The sequence below is a fragment of the Chinchilla lanigera genome, unplaced genomic scaffold, assembly GCF_000276665.1.
Source record: "Chinchilla lanigera isolate Chin_1 unplaced genomic scaffold, ChiLan1.0 scaffold00034, whole genome shotgun sequence".
In the NCBI taxonomy this organism is placed as follows: Eukaryota; Metazoa; Chordata; class Mammalia; order Rodentia; family Chinchillidae; genus Chinchilla; species Chinchilla lanigera.
Genome location: NW_004955435.1, coordinates 20,361,722 through 20,384,305, shown reverse-complemented (window position 1 = coordinate 20,384,305; position 22,584 = coordinate 20,361,722). Strand labels below are relative to the sequence as shown.

Below are 22,584 nucleotides of genomic sequence, written 5' to 3'. Positions count from 1 at the left end.
TATTAGTTATGGTATCTAACTTTTGGGGTGGTTTTTTTCAGTTCCATTGTAGTCTAGATCTAAAATGTTCCTCAAACTGAAATGTCCCCCCAACTCCCTCATTTGGAGGTGGGGCATGGTTAGAAGGGATGGGTCACTAGAGACATGACTTGGAATGGTGTATATTCTCTTTCTCAGCTTCTCCCTTCTCTATATGCCTCCTGATTGCCATGATGTGAGTGACCTTTCACCTGCCATCTCCTTCTACCTTGCCATTCTGCCATGCACTTTCTACCTTGGAGTCAAACCATGGATTGAACCCACTGAAATTGTGAGCCAAAATAAACCCTTCCTCCTTTGAGTTGTGAGTGTTGGGTACTTTGCACAAGTGATTGAAAAGTGACTTTTTACCAGTGATTGGAAAGTGACTAGAGTGGCCCTAGGATTTTGTGAGTAGTGCTTGATGTGTGATACTACTCAGAGCTCAGAAGACCATAACGCTGCTAGGAATGCTAACAGTGAAATTCAGGCCCAGGAAGGTTCAGCTGGCTATAAGAACAGCATTGGCAATTGAATCAAGACTCTAGCAGAAAATGTGTCATATTTTGCTCATGTCCTGAGATTTACAGGAGACTGAAATTAAGGGTGGTAGACTAACTTGGCAGAGGAAATTTCAAGGCAGTTTCATTTAGATTGCATCATGAGTACTGCTGCATGCTTTGAGCCAGATCTACAGTGAGAATCAGGAGCAAATGGGAGAGCTAGACAATTTGAAAAGTTTGCAGTTTCTCCACCTGCAAAGAAATACCCGGAGCAAAGTTGGGGCAAAGTACAGTGTTACTGCTGAAAAGACTAGCATTTAAAAAGCCAAGTATTTTGAACAGGGACAAGATAAAAGATGCTTTGATGGCATCTCAGAAATCACCTAGATTCCAATGACTGCAGCTTCAAGGTTATAAAAGTATAAACCTTTCATTTGAGGAAAAAAGGCTCTGGACCTCCTTCTCAATAAAGTCTACATAGGAGTCATTTCCCTGTGCTCAGACACCCAAGCACTCAGAGGCCACTTGAGACACAGTCCAAAGAGGCCTTGTTACCACTCAAGTTGGCAGCAAACCTTGGTGTTAGCTACATGACATTGGCTTCTCAGGCATGCAAAATGAAAGAGTTGTGGGGTCAGAGTTCTCCACCCAGATTTCAAAGGAGGACAGGGAGACCAGGCAGTGTGTCCTGAGAGAACACTGAATAAAGCTGAGACAGTGAAACTGAAGGTTTAGCAAAGACCCAGGAAATTGGGGATGCCAGAATGTGGAAGTCTGTTGAGGAAAGGTTTATTTTGAGGATAAAAGCTGCAAGCAGTCAACAGAGTCAGCCTAGTACAGAGGTCATGTGAGCTGAAACTGTAGGGGTGTTTCTACAGCAAGGCTGTAGGGGTGGGGCAGCCCAAGCATTTTGGAGCACACAGCTCACCACAACCTCTTCCATGTGCTGGACATAGAGAACTAGCTATAATGTTTGTTCTGCTGGGTTTTGGTCTTGCTTTTGCCTGATTTGTCTATTCCCCTATTTCTCCCTTTTGGAATAGGAGTACTTACCTTGCGCCATTGTGTGTTAAACATGTGTAACTTTCTTTTTATTTTTATAGGGACTTGCAGATAAGAGTTTACCTTAAGTCTCAGAAGAGAGTTTAGACTTAAAGTTTTTCAGCAGTGTTGGAACTATTAAGACTTTGGCAACACTTATGGATGGGTTAAATATATTTTGCATGATGAGCTACACATGAACCTTTTGGGGATCAGAGATGGAATGCTATGGTTTAGAAATAAAATGTCCTCTAAAGGAAAACTGGTTATCTGCATAAGATTAAAACTTATCCCTCATCATATACTAATTTAAAGTTAAAATGGATTAAAGTTCTACACATTAAAACAGAAACATTAAACTTTCTGGAAGGCAAAAGAGATAAAACACTGGAAACCATAAGTGTAGGAAAGGATTCTTCAAACCAGACCTCAATCACACAAGAAGCAGCAATAAGAATCAATAAATAGGATCGTATCAGACTACAACCTTCTGTAAAGCAAAGAATCAATCAGTATAATGAAGAGACAACCTACAGAATGGGAAAAAGTTTTACCAGCTATTCCTTAGAGGACTAGTATTTAGAATATTCAAAAAATGAAAAAGAAAATTACAGCACTTAAAATGAGAGACCCAATCAAGAAATGGGCAAGAAGAGCTGAACTTGGACAACTTTGGGAATGCTGGTGAGCTGCAACCACCCCTCCCCTATGAGCTGGGGAGTGAGGCAGAGCCTCAGACAGCTTGAGGGCCTGGGGGCACTCCCTGCACCTCCTCCCCCCTCTGTTGGAGCTGAGCTGAACCTCCTACAGCTTTGGGAACACCAGTGAGCCACCTCCACCCCTCCCCCGTAAGCTTGGGAGCCAGACAGAGCCCTGGACGGCTTCAGGGGCCTGGGGGCTACTTCCACCCCTCGTCTCTTTCCCTCCCCACCCCCTGGTTGGAGCTGAGCTGAATCTTGGACAGCTTCAGGAATCCTGGTGAGCCAGCCCCACCTCTGCCCCAGCAGCTTGGGAGCCAGGCAGAGCCCTAGAAAACCTCAAGGACCTTGGGTGCCACTTCCTGCCCCAACCTTGCACCCTCAGGGGAGCTACTCAGATAGCTTCAGCTGCCTCAGTGACTGTGCGCTCACCCACCATCACTGGTGTGGGAAACAGGCTGGGTCCCAGGCAGTGTCTGGAGCCTCAGTGACCATGGCCTGCCCACTACCACACCCCAGTGGAAACAGGGCTGAAACCCAGACAGCTTTGGGAAGCCACAAACAGCTGTGGGAGCACTGGTGATCACACCTTGCCCACACACACCATTGGGGGAGCCAAACTGAGCACTGGGGACCTTTGGGTCCTTGCTCCATCACTCCAACATTATCCTGGGAGTGAGGCTGAGCTCCAGGGAGCCACTGGATCTCTGAAAATGACAAAATGAAGGAGCAAAATGCAATCACAGACCTCCACCCCACTCAGAACAAATCCAGGAGATATTGACAGAGAAGAGCTTGGAAGTCATACACCTGAAATTTCTGAAATGATAGTAGCTGAAGTAAATAAACAGCTCCATTAGGGCAACCCCATTAGGGCATAGATGACATCAGATCAGAAATAATCTCTCGGCTGCAAAAAGAAATGACAACAATAATAAAAGAATTGCTTAACACATCTAAAGAAGACAAAGAAAAGAAAATAGAGGAGCCTAGTAAATTAATGGAAATTTTGAACAAATAATATAGCAAAAGAACTGGAATGCATGAAACAGATTCAAACAGACATTTAGGAAATTAAAACTTCCATCAAAAGCCAGCAAAACTGCTTGAATGAAGCTGAAGATAGAATATCAGATCTTGAAGACAGCATTGCTGTGAATGACTGTGAAAGGAAGGATCTCTTAAAAATAACAATAAACCAAGAAATAAAAATTCAACAGCTGCAGGATGAAGCAAAGAAAAACAATGTGAAGTAATAGGTATCAATGAAATAGCAGGTGTCAGCACAAATGACATAAAAAGACTTTTTGCAGAAGTAATACAGAAAATTTCCCAAGCATGGAAAAAGAATTGGACATCCAGTAAGTGAGGCATATGGAACTCCAACTAACCATAACCAAAATAAATCTACACCCAGACATATAGTGATCAAGATCCAAGAAATTCAACAAAAGGACAAAATATTAAAAGCTGTTACATAAAAGAAACAGATCACCTATAAAGGAAAGCCCATCAGAATCCCGGCACATTTCTCAACACAAATCATCAAATCAAGAAGAGCTTGGAGTGAAATATTTCAGGTCCTAAAGGAAAACAACTTCCAATTCAGATCGATGTACCCTGCAAAACTATCCTCCAAAATAAATGGAGAATAAAATATTCTCATGATGCAGGTCAAGTGAAGAACTTCATGAGCACCAAACCAACCTTATAAAGAGTACTAAAAGATATTCTAGAAAGAGATAAAAAAGAAGACAACTTCAAGAATAACAACAGAAAGGAACCACCAAGCAGAGCAAGCAATTAAACGGAGGGAAACAAGAGGAACCAAAAACAGGAAAACAACATGACAAAGATAAGCCAGTATATATCAGTTGTAACCATCAATGTAAATAGTCTCAATTCACCAACCAAAAGAAGTAGACTGACAGGTTGTATCAACAAACAAAATCTAACAATATACCACATATAAGAAACACATTTAACTCAAAAGGAAATTCATATACTAAAAAACAAAGGACAGAAACCAATACTCCATAAAACAGGTACCCAGAAAAAAGTGGGTGTAGCTATTCCTTTTGAAGACAAGGTGAACCTCAAACCAAGAACAATCAAAGGAGATAAACAAGGTCACTACATACTTGTGAGGGGAAAATTTCAAGATGAAGAGGTAAAAATCATAAACATCTATGCACCAAATACAGGAGCATCCAACTATATAAGACAAATTTCAACAGACAAGAAAAGTGAAATAAGCAGCAACACAATCATAAAAGGGGACTTCAATACACCATTGGCAAAAAGAGATCAACTAGACAAAAAATCAGCAGAGAAATAACAGAACATAACCAAGCTTGTGAACAAATGGACTTAGTATATCTTTACAGAGTGTTCCATCCAATAGCATCAGAATACACAATCTTCTCAGCTGCACATGGGACATTCTTTAAAATAGGCCATATGCTAGCACAAAGAACATGCTGAAGTCAATGCAAAGGAATTGAAATTGTCTCATGCATACTATTAGACCATAGAGCAATGAAATTGGAAATTAATGACAGAAATAACAAAAACTCCATAAACACATGGAAACTTAATAACATCCTCCTGAACAACGAATGGGCTACAGATGAAATTAAAGTAGAAATTAAACACTATGTACAATCAAATGAAAATGTAGATACAACTTACAGGAACCTGTGGGATGCAATGAAAACAGCCCTCAGAGGGAAATTTATAGCGGTGAATTCCCATATCAGGAAAGCAGGACAAGCATAAATAAATAATCTTATGCTGCACCTCAAGCTTCTAGAAAAAGAAAAGCAAGTCAAACCCAAAGCCCAAAGAAGAAGGAAATTATAAACCCCAGTGGAGAACTTATCAGAATGGAGAGTAAAAAAACAATGCAAAGAATTGATGAATCAAAGCCTTGGTTCTTTGAAAGAATAAATAAAATAGATAAACCCCTAGCCAACCTTATCAAAAAAAAAGAAAGAAAAAACTGAAAAACATGCAATAAGGAATGAAAGGGGTAAGATAAGGACAGATTTTGTAGATATTCAGAAGATCATCAATACCTACTTGGAAAATCTCTACTCTCATAGGATGGAAAATAAAGAGGAAATGGACAGATTTCTAGATACATACAAATTACTAAAGCTGAATGAATAAGGTATAGAAATCCTGAATAACTCAATATGAGCCAGTGAAATTGAGAATGTAATAAAAAACTTGCCGATGAACAAAAGCACAGGTCTTGATGGATTCACAGCTGAATTCTACAAGAAATGTAGAGGTTTAACACCAATTCTTCTCAAACTCTTCAATGAAATTGAAAGGGAAGGAATTCTCCCCAACTCATTCCTGGAGGCAAGTATTATCTTGATGCCAAAACCAGAGAGAGACCCAACCAAAAGAAGAGAAGTACAGGCCAATATCCCTAATGAATATACATGCAAAAATTCTCAATAAAATACTAGCAAACAGAGTACAACAAATGACATCAAAAAGATTATATCCCATGACCAAGTGGGATTCATTCCAGGAATGCAGAGATTGTTCAATATATGCAAATCAATTAACATAATATGCCATATCAATAGAGCCAAAAACAAAAATCACATGATCATCTCCATTGATGCAGAAAAAGCCTGCAATAAAATCCAACATTTATTCATGATAAAAACCCTACAGAAAATAGGAATAGATGGTCTCTACCTCAGTCTGATCAAAGCCATCTATGACAAACCAGTGGCTAACATTATACTAAATGGTCAAAAATTTGAATGTTTCACTTTAAAATCTGGAACAAGACAAGAATGTCCACTGTCACCACTCTTATTCAATATAGTTCTGGAAATATTAGCTACAGCAAGTAGACAAGAGAGAGAAATAAAAGGAATAATGATAGGAAAGGAAGAATTGAAATTATCATTATTCGCAGATGACATGATACTTTACATAGAAGACCCCCAAGCCCCACCAAAAGGCTTATAGATTTAATAACCAAATTCAGTATTGTACCTGGATACAAAGTTAACACTCAAAAATCAGTAGCATTCCTTACACAAACAACAACCAGACTGAGAGAAAAATTAATGAAACCACACCTTTCTAAAAAGATGAAATACTTAGGAATCAATCTAACAAAAGAAGTAAAAGATCTATACACTGAAAATTACAGTACTCTGAGAAAAGAAATCAAAGAGGATTTAAGAAGATAGAAATATATTCCTTGCTCATCGATAGGAAGAACCAACATTGTTAAAATGGCCATACTTCCAAAATTGTTGTACAGATTCAATACAATTCCAATTAAAATACTATTAGTATACCTCACAGATCTAGAGAAAACATTCCTTAAGTTCATCTGGAACCAGAAGAGGCCTAGAATAGCAAAAGCAATCTTGAGAAACAAAGGAAAGGCAGGAGGCATCACAATTCCTGACTTGAAATTATATTACAAAGCTACTGTGCTTAAAATCAGCATGGTACTGGCAAAAAAAAAAAAAAATCTAAAGATCAATGGAACAGATTAGAAGATGTAGACACAGCTACAAACACACTCAGCTCCCTTATCTTTAAGAAAGGGGCCAAACATATTCATGGGAAGAAAGATAGCCTCTTTAGTAAATGGTGCTGGAAAAATTCACTTTCCACACTCCCAGGAGTACAACTAGACCCATGTCTATCACCATGCACTAAACTAAAGTTGAAATGGATCAAAGATCTAAATATTAAAACAGAAACACTAAATCTATTGGAAGAGAAAGTAGGTAAAAATCTTGAAGACATAAGGGTAGGCAGAGAGCTCATGAACAAAAACCAAACTGCATGGGAAATACATCAAAGAATCACCAAGATTTCATCTTCTGAAAAGTTCTTGCACATCAAAAGAAATCACCAATATAGTAAAAAGAAAACCCAAGAACTGGGAAAAAGTTTTAGCCAACTTCCCCTCAGGCAAAGGACTTCTGTCTAGAACATATAAAGAATTTTAAAAATCAGGCCTCCAAAATTCAAAGGCTCAATTTAAAAATGGACATCTAAGGGGCTGGGGATCTAGCTCAGCGGCAAAAACGCCTGCCTGGCAAGCGCAAGGTCGTGAGTTCGGTTCCTGGTACCGGAGAAAAACAAAAACAAACAAACAAACAAAAATGGACATCTAAGATGAATACACACTTCTCAGATGATGAAATACTAATGGTAAATAAATGCATAAAAAATGTTTAACATCATTAGTCACTTGAGAAATGCAAATTAAAACAACACTGAGATTCCATCTCACCCCAGAAAGAATGGCTATCATCAAGAAATCAACCAATAAATGCTGGAGAGGCTGTGGGGAAAAAGGAATAATATTGCACTGTTGGTGGGAGTCTAGATTGATGAAACCACTGTGGAAATCAGTTTGGAGATTCCTTACAAAACTAGGACTAGCAGTCCCTCTTAACCCACCTATTCCCCTTCTGGATATTTTCCCAGAAGAATTAAAAACATCATACCACAGCAATACATTTGCACCCATGTTTATAGCAGCATAGTTTGTTACAGCCAAATCTTGGAAACAACCCAAATGCCCATCCACTGAGGAATGGATAAAAAAGATGTAGTATTTTTATACAATGAAGTATTACTCAGCTATATAAAAAAAAAAAGATAAACTCGAGGCTTTTGTAGGTAAAAGGATGCAACAAGAGACCATACTCATAAGTGAAATAAATCGGACCCACGTGAGCAAACATCATATTGTCTCCATGGTGTAGGAACCTGAAAGAGTAAGTAAAACCCAAAATGTACAATACATGACATGAAAGTGAAAGAAACTGCTCAAAGGAAGGAACAACTTGGATGAGGGAAAGAAAAAAAAAGAAAGAAGGAAGGCAATATACGTATATGTTCATACATATATATGAATGGCTATGATAACTGTACTGCTGATGTCTGATGGAATATTGAAAGGACAGTTAATGTTTAAAATTTTTTATAATCTAACCAATTTCACATGCTTTTATCTGGTAATCTGTGCAACTGATTTGAAGGTTAAAATATGCAATGGAATTACCATGGTGAATTCCTACCATCATGTCTAGTGAAACTCTGTATTATCGCTAATGTTTTATCTAATAATTTTTTTTCCTCTTTAATGGTTTGAACAATCTTCCATTCTTACATCTGGTAATCTGAGCAATGTAGTTGAAGATAGTAATATGTAATACAACAACCACCGTTAATTACTATCATTTTGTTTTGAAACCCTGTATCACTTTTAATGTTCTTGCTTTGCTTTATGTTTGTGATGTTGGTATGCTGCTATTGTTCTTTTTTTCTTTTACTAATCTCTTTAAAATAGAAAAGAAAAAATATATAAAAAATAAAGCAGGGAAAAAAATTAAAAATGTGGACTATAGATGGATCCATTTACCTAAAAACTTCTCAAGTTTACCCTTCTTTATGGCTTAATAGTATTCCATTGAATATTTAAAAAAACAAAAAAAACAAACAAAAAAAAAAAAACAGATCTTCTTTATCCATTCATCCATTGATGGGTATTTGGGCTGTTTCCAAGATATAGATATTACAAACTGTGCTGCTATGAACATGGATGTGAATATATCACTATGGTGTGATGCTTTTAATTCTTTTGAGAAGATACCAAGACAGGGAATAGCTGAGTCAAATGGAACCTGTAGACCTGATTTTTTGAGGAATCTCCACAATGATTTCCACAGTGGTGGCACCAGCTTACACTCCCACCAAGAGTGGTGTGATGGATTAACAACTGGTTGTCAACTTGTAATGCCCAGCTGAATTGAACCAGCACAGTGCTAGGTGTGGAGGGCCCACCTGAGGATTGTTGCCAATAACATAAAAAGGAGAACTGCAGAGGTAGAAGTGGGGCTGTTGGTTCTCCTGGAGGAGCTTGTCATGCTGGCTTTCCTGATATGAACTCAGCTGTCCTCATTGTCAAAGGAGCTCAGGACCTTGTCACTGAGAATGGCTATGGTTCACTTTGGAGGAGCTCTGGTTCTTACTTGGAGCATTGCTTTCTAGCTTCAGAGGGGAACATGGTGTGTTGTTGAATCTCCTGGAGAAGCTTGTCGCAGTGGCTTTCCTGATATGAACTTGGCTGTTCTCACTGGAGGAGCTCAGGACCTCGCTGTTGCTGAGGAAAGCTATGGTACTTTTGGGGGGAGTTCTGGTGCTTACCTTGAGTGTCACTTCCTGACTCTAGTGCTGAGTCTTCAGTTAGCTAGCAAAGATCCTTTATCCCACTGGCATAGACTTTCTTGCTTCTACCGCTGACCTTTGGGGCTTCCCGATGCAGATCCTTGAAACAGGCTTGCATGAGACATTGTTGTAGGCTCTTGGCCTGCAATTGGACTTATGATGGGCATTGTTACTGGCTCTAGATCTTCAGCTGGACTCATACAGGACATTATTATGATATCCAGGCCCTCAGCTAGTTTCCTTGGGTCTTTAGTGTATGAACAGATTTTCTGCACTCTTTTGTATTTAACTCTTTGGCTGACTATTAAATAATAATCTTATAAAGCATATGTCCTGTAGTAAATTGTTTCCTTTGTAAACCCTGACTACAAGTGGAGAAAGGTTCCTTTTTCCCCACAGCACCACCAGCATTTGATTTCTTGATGATAGCCATTCTTTCCAGAAGGAGATGGAATCTCAGCATTATATTAATTTGCATCTCTTGAATGACCAGTGATGAACATTTTATACAAAGGGCAAATATTCTTCTTCATCTGAGAAGTGTGTATTCACCTTAGATGTCCCCTTTTGGATTGGGCCTTTATATTTTGGGTGTTTGACTCTTTTCAGCTCTTTCTGTATTCTAGATATCAGTCTTTTGTGTGAGTAATATCTAGCAAAATCTTTTCCCAGTCTGTGGGTTGTCTCTTTACTCTTGGTGATTTCCTTTGCTGTGCAAAAGGTACTTTTAAAAAGTTAGGATCCCAGTTGTTGATTGTTTGTAACATTTCCTGTATGGGCAGGGTTTTGTTCATAAAGTCTTCACCTACACCAATGTCTCCAAGAATCCTACGTATTGTCTCTTACAGCAGATTTAGTGTTTCTGTTTTAACATTTAGATCTTTAATCCATTTCAGTTTTAGTTTAGTGCATAGTGAGAGACATGGGTCCAGTTTAAGTTGTCAGTGTATAAAGCCAATATTTCCACCACCATTTATTAAAAGGTCTATCTTCTACTGAGGGTGTTTGATCCTGTTGTCAAAGATAAGGTGGCTGAGGGTGCTTGGGAATGCATCTGCATTTTCTGTTCTCTTACACTGATCCTCAGACCTGTTTTTTTGTTTTTTGTTTTTTGGGGGTTTTTTTGGCCAGTACCATGCCGATTTTATCACAGTAGCTTTGTAGTATATCAGCTCTGGGATTATGATGCCCCCTGATTTGCCTTTGTTGCCCAGAATTGCTTTTGCTATTCAAGGTCTTTTCTAGTTCCAGATGAATTTCAAGAATGTTTTCTCTAGGTCTGTGAGGTATGTTAATGGCATTTTCATTGGGATCACATTAAATCTGTATAGCAATTTTTGGAGTATGGCCATTTTCACTATATTGGTTCTTCTTATCCAAGAGCAAGGGATATCTTTCCATTTTCTGATATCCTCTTCAACCAACTTTTATAGGGTACTGCAGTTTTCACTGTACAGATCTTTTATATCTTTTGTTAGATTGATTCATAAGTATTTCACTTTTTGGATAATACTGTGAAGGGTGTGCTTACTCTAATTTCTCTCTCTATGAGTTTGTTGCTTTTGTACAGGAATGCTATTGGCTTTTGAGTGTCAACTTTTTACCCTGCTACACTACTGAACTTGGATATTAAATCTAGATGTCCTTTGGTGGAGTTTTTGGTGTTGTTTATGTAGAGTATCATGTCATCTGCAAATAATGATAATTTAAAGTCTTACTTTCCTATCCTTATTCCTTTTATTTCTTGCTCTTGACTAATTGCTCTGGCTGTTATCTCTTTCTAAAATACCCTTCAGAACATTTTGTAGAGCTGTTTTTGTGGTCATAAATTTCTTCAGTATGTATTTGTCATGGAAGTATCTGATTTCTCCATTAAATCTGAAAAATAGTTTTGCAGGGTACATCAATCTGGGTTGGAGGTTGTTGTCTTTCAGGACTTGAAATACTTCACTCCAAGCTCTCCCTGACTTAGGGATTTGTGTTGAGAAGTCTGCTGTTATCCGTTGGGTTTACTTTTACAAGGACTTGTTTCTTTTCTCTAATACCTTTTAATATTCTCTTTTTGTGCTGAATTTCTGGAATCTTGATTAATATATACTTTGGTATATATTTATTTAATCATAGCTAATTGGAGTTCTTTAGGCTTCATTTGTCGATATATGAAATTCTTTTTCCGTGTTTGGGAAGTTTTCTGCCCTTACTTCTGTGAACAGATTTTTTCATGTTGTTTACACTGGCTCTTGCTTATTCACTAATTCTGTTCAATCTTATTTTGTTCTTCTTTGCATCATCTCATAGTTGTTGGAGTGATTTTTCATGATTCCTTGCTATTTTTAAGAAATTTTTCTTTTAATTATACCTAACCACAATTCTGTCTTTTATATCTGATATTCTATCTGTTCATTCAATTTTGCAAGCTTTCAATGGAATTTTCAATTTCCCAGGTATCAGTTTGGATTTGTCTCATGGATTCCATTTCTTTACTATGTTTTCATCATTTTCCTAAGCTCTTCTTTTCTTAATCTGTGTCTATTCTACATTCATTGAGAAAGTCCTTCCTTATGGTTGTCATTACTCTATTGCTTTGTAACCTGAGTGATTATTTCTGATCTGATTTTTTTTCTATAATCTCATTCCTCTGGGTGGTTTTTTTTTTGTTTTGTTTTGTTTTGTTTTGTTTTACTTCTGCCTTTATCATTTCACAAAATTCAGGTGTGGCTTCTAATTTTCCCTATATCATTGTCCCTTGGATTTGTTCTGGATGTGCTAGAGTCCTGGGATTGTTTTGCTTCTATATCTTTTCATTTTCTACTTTGTAATTTTAATTTGTTTTTTGTGTTAATGCTTGTAAGTTTCTTATGTTAGGTAGCTTTATCACTAATGTAAAGGCTTCCTTAGGAAATGTCTGTTTCTCAGAAATGTCTTTTACATGTAGCTGGCTCTTGGTCTTTGTGCCTCTTCCAAAATCCTAGTTTCCCAATTTATTAGGGATGGGGTAAGTTGCTATTTGGCTCAGCCTGCAGCCCTTAAGTACCGAAATCTGATGATGATTATGACCCCAGGCAGTCACAGTTTTGTCATATAAGGGTGAACAACCGATTATGTTAGGTATGGCATCCTCGCTAAAGTAGTACAATAGCAATAACCACATCAAGCACAGTCTAGAAACTGACAAGCTTTTATATCTGTTAATTTCATACCTTTAACTGTCATAGCAAGATTTATAGTTATAAAAAAAAAATCCAACATAAACCTGGAACTTGTTTGCAGTGTGTTTCCCCCTTGGTAATGTGATTTTACCCTGTGGAGTGGAACTTTAAGAGGGCTACGGGCAAAACAGAGCAGTAACTGAAGAGAAACATAGTGGATGCAAGGATGACAAACAGGGATCACTCAAGCATTAGGAACCTGGAGAAGAGGACAGGAGAGAAAGGCTGAAACAGAACTCAAAAGAATGTTGAAGTGAGCCAGAAAGACTAGAGACGATGTTCATTCCCTGTAAATATCAAAGAATCTAGAAGGATAGTTAAGCAAAAAGAGAAACAGACCAGACAATACAGAACAGACAATGAATGTCAAAACCTAAGCAACTCCCCCTCAATAAAAAGGGAAAAAGAAACAAACTAATAAACAAAGAGAGAAAGAAGAAGAAAGAAAAAAAAAAACTCTGCTAATGCCCACAGGTCCTTGGTAATGGCCAAGCCAAAGCCCAGATCTGTGCTAACTAACCTCACCAAGTTTGCAATAGGCTTAGTGCTGGTTGTGTGGCTAATCTTGGTCTCTGGATGTGGGGGCTGGGGCCAGAGTCTTCAGACAGCAGCTTTCTGAACGATCTGCCCATGTCTCCTTACCCTGATTGTGTCAGCATCCCTCTCCCAATTGCTGTGGCACCCTCAGACAGAGGTAGCAGAGGCTGCTCCCAGTCCCATGCACAGTTGCCCCCTCAGGACCTTGTGCATCCTCCTCTGTTCCACACGGCTGGCTCCTCTCATACACTGGTCACAGAGGGTTGGGGATGGTGTCAGCTACCACTCCTTCTTCCTTGTGCCCAAGACTGTTTGTGCCACTGGTCACAGGGTGGGAGAGTGATGGCCCACTCCTTATCCCTTCATATCCATGACTGTTTGAGCTGCTGGTCACTGTTTCTTTAATTCTTTACTGATACTGAGTTTAGGATCACCAGGAGATGCATGTTCCTCCAGAGCAATGACATGGCGTGTCATGGTGTGGTGCACCCCTGTCCCCAGATGTTACTTACAGTCATGGCCATGGGAAAGTGACCAAACCCATCTTTCTATATTCTAGATATCAATCCTCTGTCAAAAGAATAGCTGGCAAAGATGTTTTCTGTAGGCGCTCTTCACTGCATTATTTCCCTTGTTCTGCAGGAACTTTTTTATTTGATATAGTCCCATTTGTTGGTTCTTGCTGCTATTTCTTGGGTGTTTGGAGTTCTTTCTAGGAAGTCTTTACCTGTGTCTATGTCTTCAAGTGTTCCTCCATTTCTCTTATACACTGGATATTTTGTCCATTTTGTATTGGCTTTTGTATAGGGTGAGAAATAAGAATCTAGTTTTAATCTTTCACAAGTGGATATTTGGTTTCTCCAGCACCACTTGTAGAACAGGCTGTCTTTTCTTCAACACATATTTTTTGGGTTTTTTTTTTTGTCCAAAATCAGACAGTTGTAGTTTCATGGGTTTGTTTCTACAACCGCTATTCTGTTCCACTAATGTATGAATCTACATTTGTGTCAGTATCATGCTGTGTTCGTTATTATGGCTTTGTAGTATAATTTGCAAACAATTTGAAATTGCAGATATTACAATGCCTCCAGTCTTTTTCTTTTTGTGTAGGATTACTTTGGTCATTCTGGGTCTTTTCTGTTTCCATATGAATTTGAGATTTTTTTTCTAGTTCTGTGAAGAATGTCGTTGGTATTTTGTTGGAAATTTCACTGAATGTATAGATAACCCTAGATAATAACATTAACAACATTAATTTTTCCAATTCATGAACATGCAGATCTTTTCATCTTCTATTGTCCTCTTCAATTTCTTTCTTCAGCATTCTAAAAATTTCATTGTAAATGTCTTTTACCTCCTTGGTTAGATTGATCTCTAGATATTTTTTAAACCACTGTGAATGGAGTTGTTTTCCCGATTTTTTCTCAGTCCATTATTGATGGATTCTTTAAAAGCAGTTAATTTTTAATTATTGATTTTACATCCTACTATTTTGCTGAATTTTTTGATTGACTCTAAAAGTCTCATGGTGGAGTCTTTAAGGTCTTCTAAGTATAGAATCATATCATCTGAAACAAGAGTAATTTAATTTCCTCCTTTCCTATTTATACCGCCTTTACTTCTTTCTCTTGCCTAATTGCTCTATTTAAAATTTCAAGAACCATACTGAATAGGAATACTTGCATCACCCCTGAATTTAAAGGAAATTATTTTAGTTTTGTCCCTATTCAGAATGTTGTTGGCTGTGGGTTTGTCATTTATGGCATTTACTATAGTGAGACATGATCCTTCAATACCTAGTTGCTTTTTGTTTAATCATGAGGAATGTTGAATTTTGCCAAACACTTTCCTATGTCATTTAGGTGATCATATGATTTCTATCCATGGTTTTATTTATGTGATGCATTTTTAATTGATTTGGTTATGTTAAGCCATCTTTACATCCTTGGAATGAAGCCACTTGATCATGGTGTGTGATTTTTTCATATGTTGTTGAATTCAGTTTGCAAGTACTTTATTAAGAATTTTTGCATCTCTATTCATCTAAGATGTTAGTCTACAGTTTTCTTTATTGTCGTGTCCTTGTCTAATTTACATATCAGGTTGATATGGGCTTCTTAGAATGAGTTTGGAAGCATTCATTCCTTTTCTATTCATGAAATAGTGTGCAAAATACTGCTGTTATTTTCTTAGGGGTCTGGTAAAATTTAGCAGTGAACCCGTGTGGTACTGGGCTTTTTCTCATTGTGGGAAATTTGTAATTACTACTTCAATCTCATTATTGCTTAGATTGATATTTTTAGTTTTTTTAAACATCCTCTTCATTCAGTTTTGGTCTAGAAATGTATCAATTTCTTCTAAACTCTCCAATTTATTGGAATATGGGTTTTCCAAATAATATTTAATAATCTCTGGATTTCAGTGGTGTCAGTTGTAATATCCCCCTTTTATCTTTAATTGTATTGATTTGTGTCTTCTCTTTCTTTTAGTTAGTATGCCTAAGGGCTTATCAAGTTTGTTCTTTTCAAAGAACCAATTCTTTGTTTCATTCATTTTGTGTATTGTTCTTTTAATTTCTAGCTCATTACTTTCATCTTTGATCTTTATATCCTTCCATTGTATTGTTTTTCTGTGTTGTTGTATTTCTAAGACTTTGAAATGCATTATTATGTTATTTGTTCAAAATTTCTCTGAAATTTTGAAGTAGGCACTGATCATATAAATGTCCCTTTTAGATCTACCTTTGCTGTATTGCAGTCTTTCATAGTTATACTGTCATCTTCATTTAATTCCAAGAATTTTTAAATTTCCTCTTTAATTCCTTCAATGACTCACTGATTGTCCAAAGATAAATTGTTTAATCTCCACATGTTTTTATATTTTCTGTAGTTCTCATCCTGCTGATTTCTAATTTCATTCCATTGTGACATAAGATGCAAGAAATTATTTCATTTTTTTATATTTGTTAAGGCTAAAATATGTCCTATTTTTGAGAATGGTCCAAGAACCAATGAGAAGAATGAGATGGAATGTTCTATAGACATCTGTTAAGTCCATTAATCCACATAGTAAACCTTTAACAAATATTTCTTGAAGGAATTCTTGGCTGGCTCAATACTGCAGAGAAATTAAGGCAGTATGAACTGAAAAAAGTCATCACACTGTACACTTAAGGGGCTGTTAGGAGATGAGGTGGAGCATGGTATTATTAACCAAAAGAAGGACATGGATGCAGTTTGGGAGCCAGAAGATAATATGATGCAGAGGCAATTAGGAAAGTCAATAGTGGAGAATGTATGTCGATATCACTTAGCTCATACAGAAAGGAAAGCAGGAGTTTGTGCTTAGGGTTATAATAAAGGCCAACTGAATTTCTGACCCCTGAGGAAGCACCATATACATGGACTAAATGATTCTTTTCATTCTGTTAGGAGAACATGTATACTTGTGTAGATAAGGAGTGAATCCATGAGAATAATATTAAATATCAAAGAATGTTTATACTTATCGGGATATATATTTGTGCCAGCAAATTGCAGTTTCTTAAACAAGTTTTTTTTTTATCCCCTTGCCTTTTCTTTTCTTGCTTTCTTTTTCTTTCCCTTTTTTCTTCTGTTCTTTCTCATCTATTTTTCCTCCAATGATAATTTTTATATTGATTACATGTTACTACTTTGTCTATGTTCAACTTAATACTATATTTTAAAAATTATTTTCACTTGTTTCTTTTTACTTACTTAATGTGACTACTAGAACACATAAAAGCATACACGTGACCACTGTTACTTCCCATGAGCCAGCGCTGATCCAGGCCCTCATTCTCGCTCTGCAGCAACGTTCCGGACTGATTTTAAAGGCTTGCAATCAATGAGCTAAGATAATCCCTTAGAAAGAGGTTCTAATATAAATATCCCCTTAATCAAGAAGGGAGCAAAGGAATTCTGACCAATGTCAAACTTCAACAAGTCCTGGGAACAAGTGGGAGTGGATATCATATTTCTAGCTTCACTTGATGATGCAAACTATGTTCCTAAAGTGTTCAGGTTTCCTTTCCAGCCAATATGTCAATATATGGTCCTTGATGGAAGCATTTCTAAGCATAAGGAAACCTTGACTTCCCTTCCATATGAGTCTACTTTGAACTGTTATAGTCAGAAAATATAGTTCCAAAAGACTTGCTCCATTCCAATCAAAGTGTCCATTGTTACTGAATAGGTAGAATCCTGAAAAAGTAGCTCGTTTGCATAACATTTACTCTGAGTGGCCCACTGAATTAGTTTTAAAGATCTCATAAAAGAAACCCATATTCCAAGTCTGTGTTGCTATAAGATTATCTTTAACAAAATATCATAAGAACTTTTTTGTCTTAATAATATAAACTATCAATTTAGTGTAATTTCTTTTATTTCAGCAGTTTGTCATACCTAATAGAGTGATAACTTAAATAATTTTTTGCAGTGAGGGAAATTGACCTAAGGCCTTATACACTCTAGGCAAGGGCCCTACAACAGAGTTATACCCCTAGCCCAGAATAATAGCTTTTATATGGTAAAACAATCTCACTATTCTTTATAAACTTCTAACAGCACAGCTACTACCTCATCAGACTAGTGGCTCACCTGCTTTTAAAGACCTTATGTGTACAAGTTTTTGTGTACACTTGTTTTCAACCTTGGGACTTATATACAAAGGAGAGAATTTCTGGATTGTGTGATAATTTTATGTGTAGTTTATTGAGGAATCACCAATAAATTAAGCATCTTTTAAAATATCCCTTCTTTTTAGGAGACTTTTTAAAACTGTCTTTTTCCTCATAACTCAAATTATTCTTACTTCTATGTATTCCTGCTTTTTGCAACTCAGACATCGCTCCTTGTTATTTAACTTGAGTTTAATAAATTTATATCACCTTCCTCCTATCACTGGATTGTAAACCTCAAGAAGGCAGGAGACAGGCCTTAATTTTCTTGTTTCCTCCAACAATCATATACTTTTGGGGAATAGTCAGCTCTCAATAAATTTTTGCTGGGCAAAAATAAAATAAATACTGCCCTGTGTGCAGAAATGACTCAGCTTCAAACATTTGAGGAACCAAGGATTTGAGATGTTATAGAGTAGTAATTGTTGTTTTTTAATGTAATTGTTTGGACCATTCTGACATAGCAAGCTTGCTATTGTATTTTTTTAGGCAAAGAAATAAATGTATATATGTGCAAAGAACAGGATGCTATATTTTGTATACTGTTGATGTTTGACAGTAAGATACATTTGCAAAATGTACCAGTCAAGTGACCTCAATCAGTGTGGGAAAAACTTCTCAGAATTTCATCTTTGAACAAAACTAAACTTTTGGTCTTCTGGCTACTATGCTGATATCTGAAAATGCTGCCTTTTATAAGGCATAGTTCTGCCTAGGGAGACTAGAAATTTTGGCAATCTTGCAAAATCACAACAGTTTCAATTAAATTGCTTTCAACATAGCTTTACTTAATGAGTCGTAGAACAAAATGTTGAATTAACACAAAAAATTTCTTAATGGAGTGAAAACAAATGGGAGGTAGCTTTTTGTGTGAGTCTCTTGTTATTGGAAACACCAATCAGAGGTGTCAGCTGAAGGCTCCCTGTTGGAATCCCTTTTGTCTCTGAGTCAGCATACAAAATCAAATGCTAAAAAGGAGTTGACTTGCCAAAGGCAAAACTGCAGAGGATCAAATAGAGATACATTTGGGCTTCTGAGCTGACAACCAACCTATTGATAGTTATGTTTATGGAAAAGTAACCTAACAAGGTATTACAGACAGGTTTAAAGGGAGAAAATAATGGATAAGAGAAATAAGGGAAGAGACTATTGAAATAGTTCAAAGAGAGCTTGAACTAGCACAGTGGCAATAGGGATATAAGAAGAGTGCAAGTGGGAGGTGGGCTCACTAAAGAAAATTAAATTTACTTTAGTAGTATATTTTTCAATGCTGATCTTAATTTTTAATTTATATATTTCTACTTCATATTCTCCAGAACCACTCTGTTAGACAGTAGAACCTCTAAAGAGCTAGAGCTGACCACCCAACACTATGATGGTTCCCAGTAATCATCTTGATGCCAGATCTCAATCAGTAATCATTTTTATGTGGAAGTTATCTTGGGGAACCTGAGCAAATTTTTCTAGTGAGTTCATTAGTGAGTGAGCTCTATGAAGGTAGGAATTTTGCAGTTCCCTCTGCAGTTCGCTTACCTATCCCAAATGCCTAGACTAGTTCAGCAGGTGCAATGAATGTCATGGATAATTATTTTTTACTTTTCCCTTTTTCATCGACCTTAAATCTTTACCAAAACTTACACTCAAGTGTTGATCTTACCACTTATTTCACTGAAAAACTAAAACTAATCTGAAAAGAATATCCACTTATTCCCCTAAGTCAACCAATCCAATTATACCCTTACCTACATATTGTCACCTGCCCACTTATCAAAATGGACAGCTTGTCCCACCTTCTATTTAATGTTAACCCTCCCAATTGTTCACTAAATCCTTTTTCCCCTGCCTCTTGACTCTGCTGTACTGTGCAACGTCAGTTTTTTATCCTCAATTGGATAATTCCCATCAGCATACAGGTACGTTTCCTCTCAACTAGGTAATTCCATCAGCTTCCCTTAGGAACCCCTGAGGCAGAAAAGCCGGGAGGTGGTCTGACCTGTGTCAGAGATAGGATGCTGGAAACCTGCACAGATACGTCCCCAAAGCTGCCTTTAGGTAGGCTACAGGTACCCAAAGCATCTGCTAAAAGAATATGGAATATAGTTTTTCCATAATTTTATGCCTGACAATTGCTAGGTGCTTGATAAATGCTAGCTGAAGAATGAATATCTCTGATCTTAAATTGTCTCTCCCTTAATCTACATCCTCATCTTACCTCTCTGCACCTTTTTATACCAAAATCACAAAAGCATTGTTTATAGGCTCACTGACTTCCCTTTCTATCCCATAGTCTTGCAACGGCAAGCAGAAACACCCAAACAACACCCAGGATTTGGAGGCATATTTATTTATGTTCACAGGCACTGATCAGGATCATTCCCAAAATATTAGGCCCTGATCTATGGTGGTCTAGGTCTTATATGGGATAAGCAAGCAGGAAGTACAGAGGCAGAATGGCTTGTCAATTGGGGATTGGTTCTTACAATGCATCACAGTGACCAGTTCTTTCTAAGAAACAAAAGTAACAAAAACTATAACTGTAACTATTATCTGGGCAACTAACAAACTGAAGTGTACTGGCTGGGGGGCATCTTCTGCTAAATTTTTTCCCTCTTTTAGTTTCCCCAGCAAATCTTTGCTGGGCATGTTACATGGGATCTTCTCAGACAAGGCCCAATTAGAAGCAGTTATACTGGGGCTGTCAGTGGTCCTCGGATGGGCCCTAACCAAGGTCCCCAAGACTGAAAATTCCCACCAGAAGTTTGTGGTTTGTTTCTCTTATTATGGGCTTTTTCCTAAGTTGCTAAGAGAGTATCCAATATGCCTTGGACACTTGTTAATCTTCATCATTTGTAAGGGCCATACCGGTTACTTTTTATTTGAGGGGAGGCAATCATCCATACAGCTAAGGCAAAGCAAGAACTGGGGTAAGCAGCCTGAAAAGGATCAAGGGGAATAGGTATGGAGCAGTCATGTGGATGGTGTCCTCAAGCTTCAGCCATGCAGGGACTGGTGAGCAACCAGAGTGACCAGAGCAGGTCTTTGAGTGTGTTGTCTCTTTAGAGTGAGTCCCAAGGCTGGGAATATAGCTCAGTGGCATAGTACCTGCCTGGCAAGTGTGAGGTCCTGACTTCAGCTCCTGGTACCCACACAAAAATAGAGTGAGCCCCAGAGGAGTCCAGGTAAACTCTGGAATGGTGGATCTAAAACTAGATTTCTGAAACTTTAAGAGCTCTAGAGGTAATTGATATGTGCCTGGGTTATATGTGTGTTTAGCAGTGTCTACAGGTTTAGCTGGTCTTTTAGCTAAATTTTTACGGAGCTGGTTACAAGCTGCTCCTGAGCTCTTTTAGAACTTGTATAATTTCTCACAGCAGGACGCCACAAACTTTTGTTGTCTTTTTAGTGCAGGTAGAGAATATCTTGGATCAACCTGAGTAGGTACAGGTGAGCATTAACAGATATTTGTAACCCCTGTAAGGCTTTATTTTTGTGAATTCTATCTGTATATCTTTAAATGAGGAAAGTCCACTATATGGCATGAGGTTAGGGCCAGTGAAATAGACTGTAAAGTCTGAGCTGGCTGCAGGGATACAGGTTCCAGCACTGTGGCTTGAGCTTGCAGAACAAACAGTGGGGACAGGTCTGGCTCTGAGCTTCCAGGAGTACTGGGTAAAGTTCTTTTTCCAGGTTGGGTTGATATTTCACTCAGTTGGATACCTGTAGAGGGCTAACGCCTCTGGACTGGATTATTTTGAGTGCAAGTTTGACATCATTGGTGGCAGGTTTCGAAGGAGCACCAGGAAGCAGTTTGTACAGATCATTCCTGCAGTAAAGTTTTGGCCAAAATAGTTTTGTCCAAGGTGATCACAGCATATCTAGCCTGTCAGACTCCATTTCCAACAAAGCCATTTTTATCCAGAAACAGGGTGTACTCAGTGTCATCAGGGGATGCATTTTTAAAGTTTGATTGGCAGGACTGAGTGGCACGTACAGCATGTGGCACCTGGACAGTTAGATCTTGGCCTAAGGTGAGATTGTCAGCTTTTTTCATCAGAAGGACAATGACTGTTAGAACACAGAGGCAAAGGGAGAGGAAGCCCTTACAACCGGATCCAAGTGTTTGCACATGTAGGGCTCTTAAGGGTACTCTTAAGGGCTGACAGTCTGAGTAAATACCATTGTTTTTGTGAACTCAAGGATTCAGATTCTATAGAAGACAGCAGCTCCAGGAAATTTGTGTTTTTTACTTGTAACCAGTTTCTGCCAGATCCTGTACCAGAGCTTTTGTGTCTTTCCAGCAAGTAGCTTGAGTGTCATTAATCAGAAGTGGGTTTTTTTTTTAATTTATTTTAAAGAGAGTAGTAAATGAGAAACAAACAAGAAAACAGAACAGTAGCAGCATAGCAGTATCACAAACATAAACAAATCAAAGCAAGAACATTCAAAGCGATACAGGGTCTCAAGACAACATAATGCAAATCAACAGTGGTTGTTACATTACATATCGCTATCCTCAACTACACTGCTCAGATTACCAGAGGCAAGAATGAAAGATTGCTCAAACCATTACAGAGAATAAGAAAATAATCTATGATAAAACATTAGAGATAATACAGAGTTTCACTAGACAAGATGGTAGGAGTTCACCA

At 37.7% G+C, this 22,584-nt stretch overlaps 1 long non-coding RNA gene across 1 annotated transcript in view; it reads right to left on the bottom strand.

Moving 5' to 3' along the window:
- LOC106149005 overlaps window positions 1-22,584 on the bottom strand; it is a 79,012-nt gene that overhangs the window by 24,263 nt on the left and 32,165 nt on the right. The window lies entirely within an intron of this gene.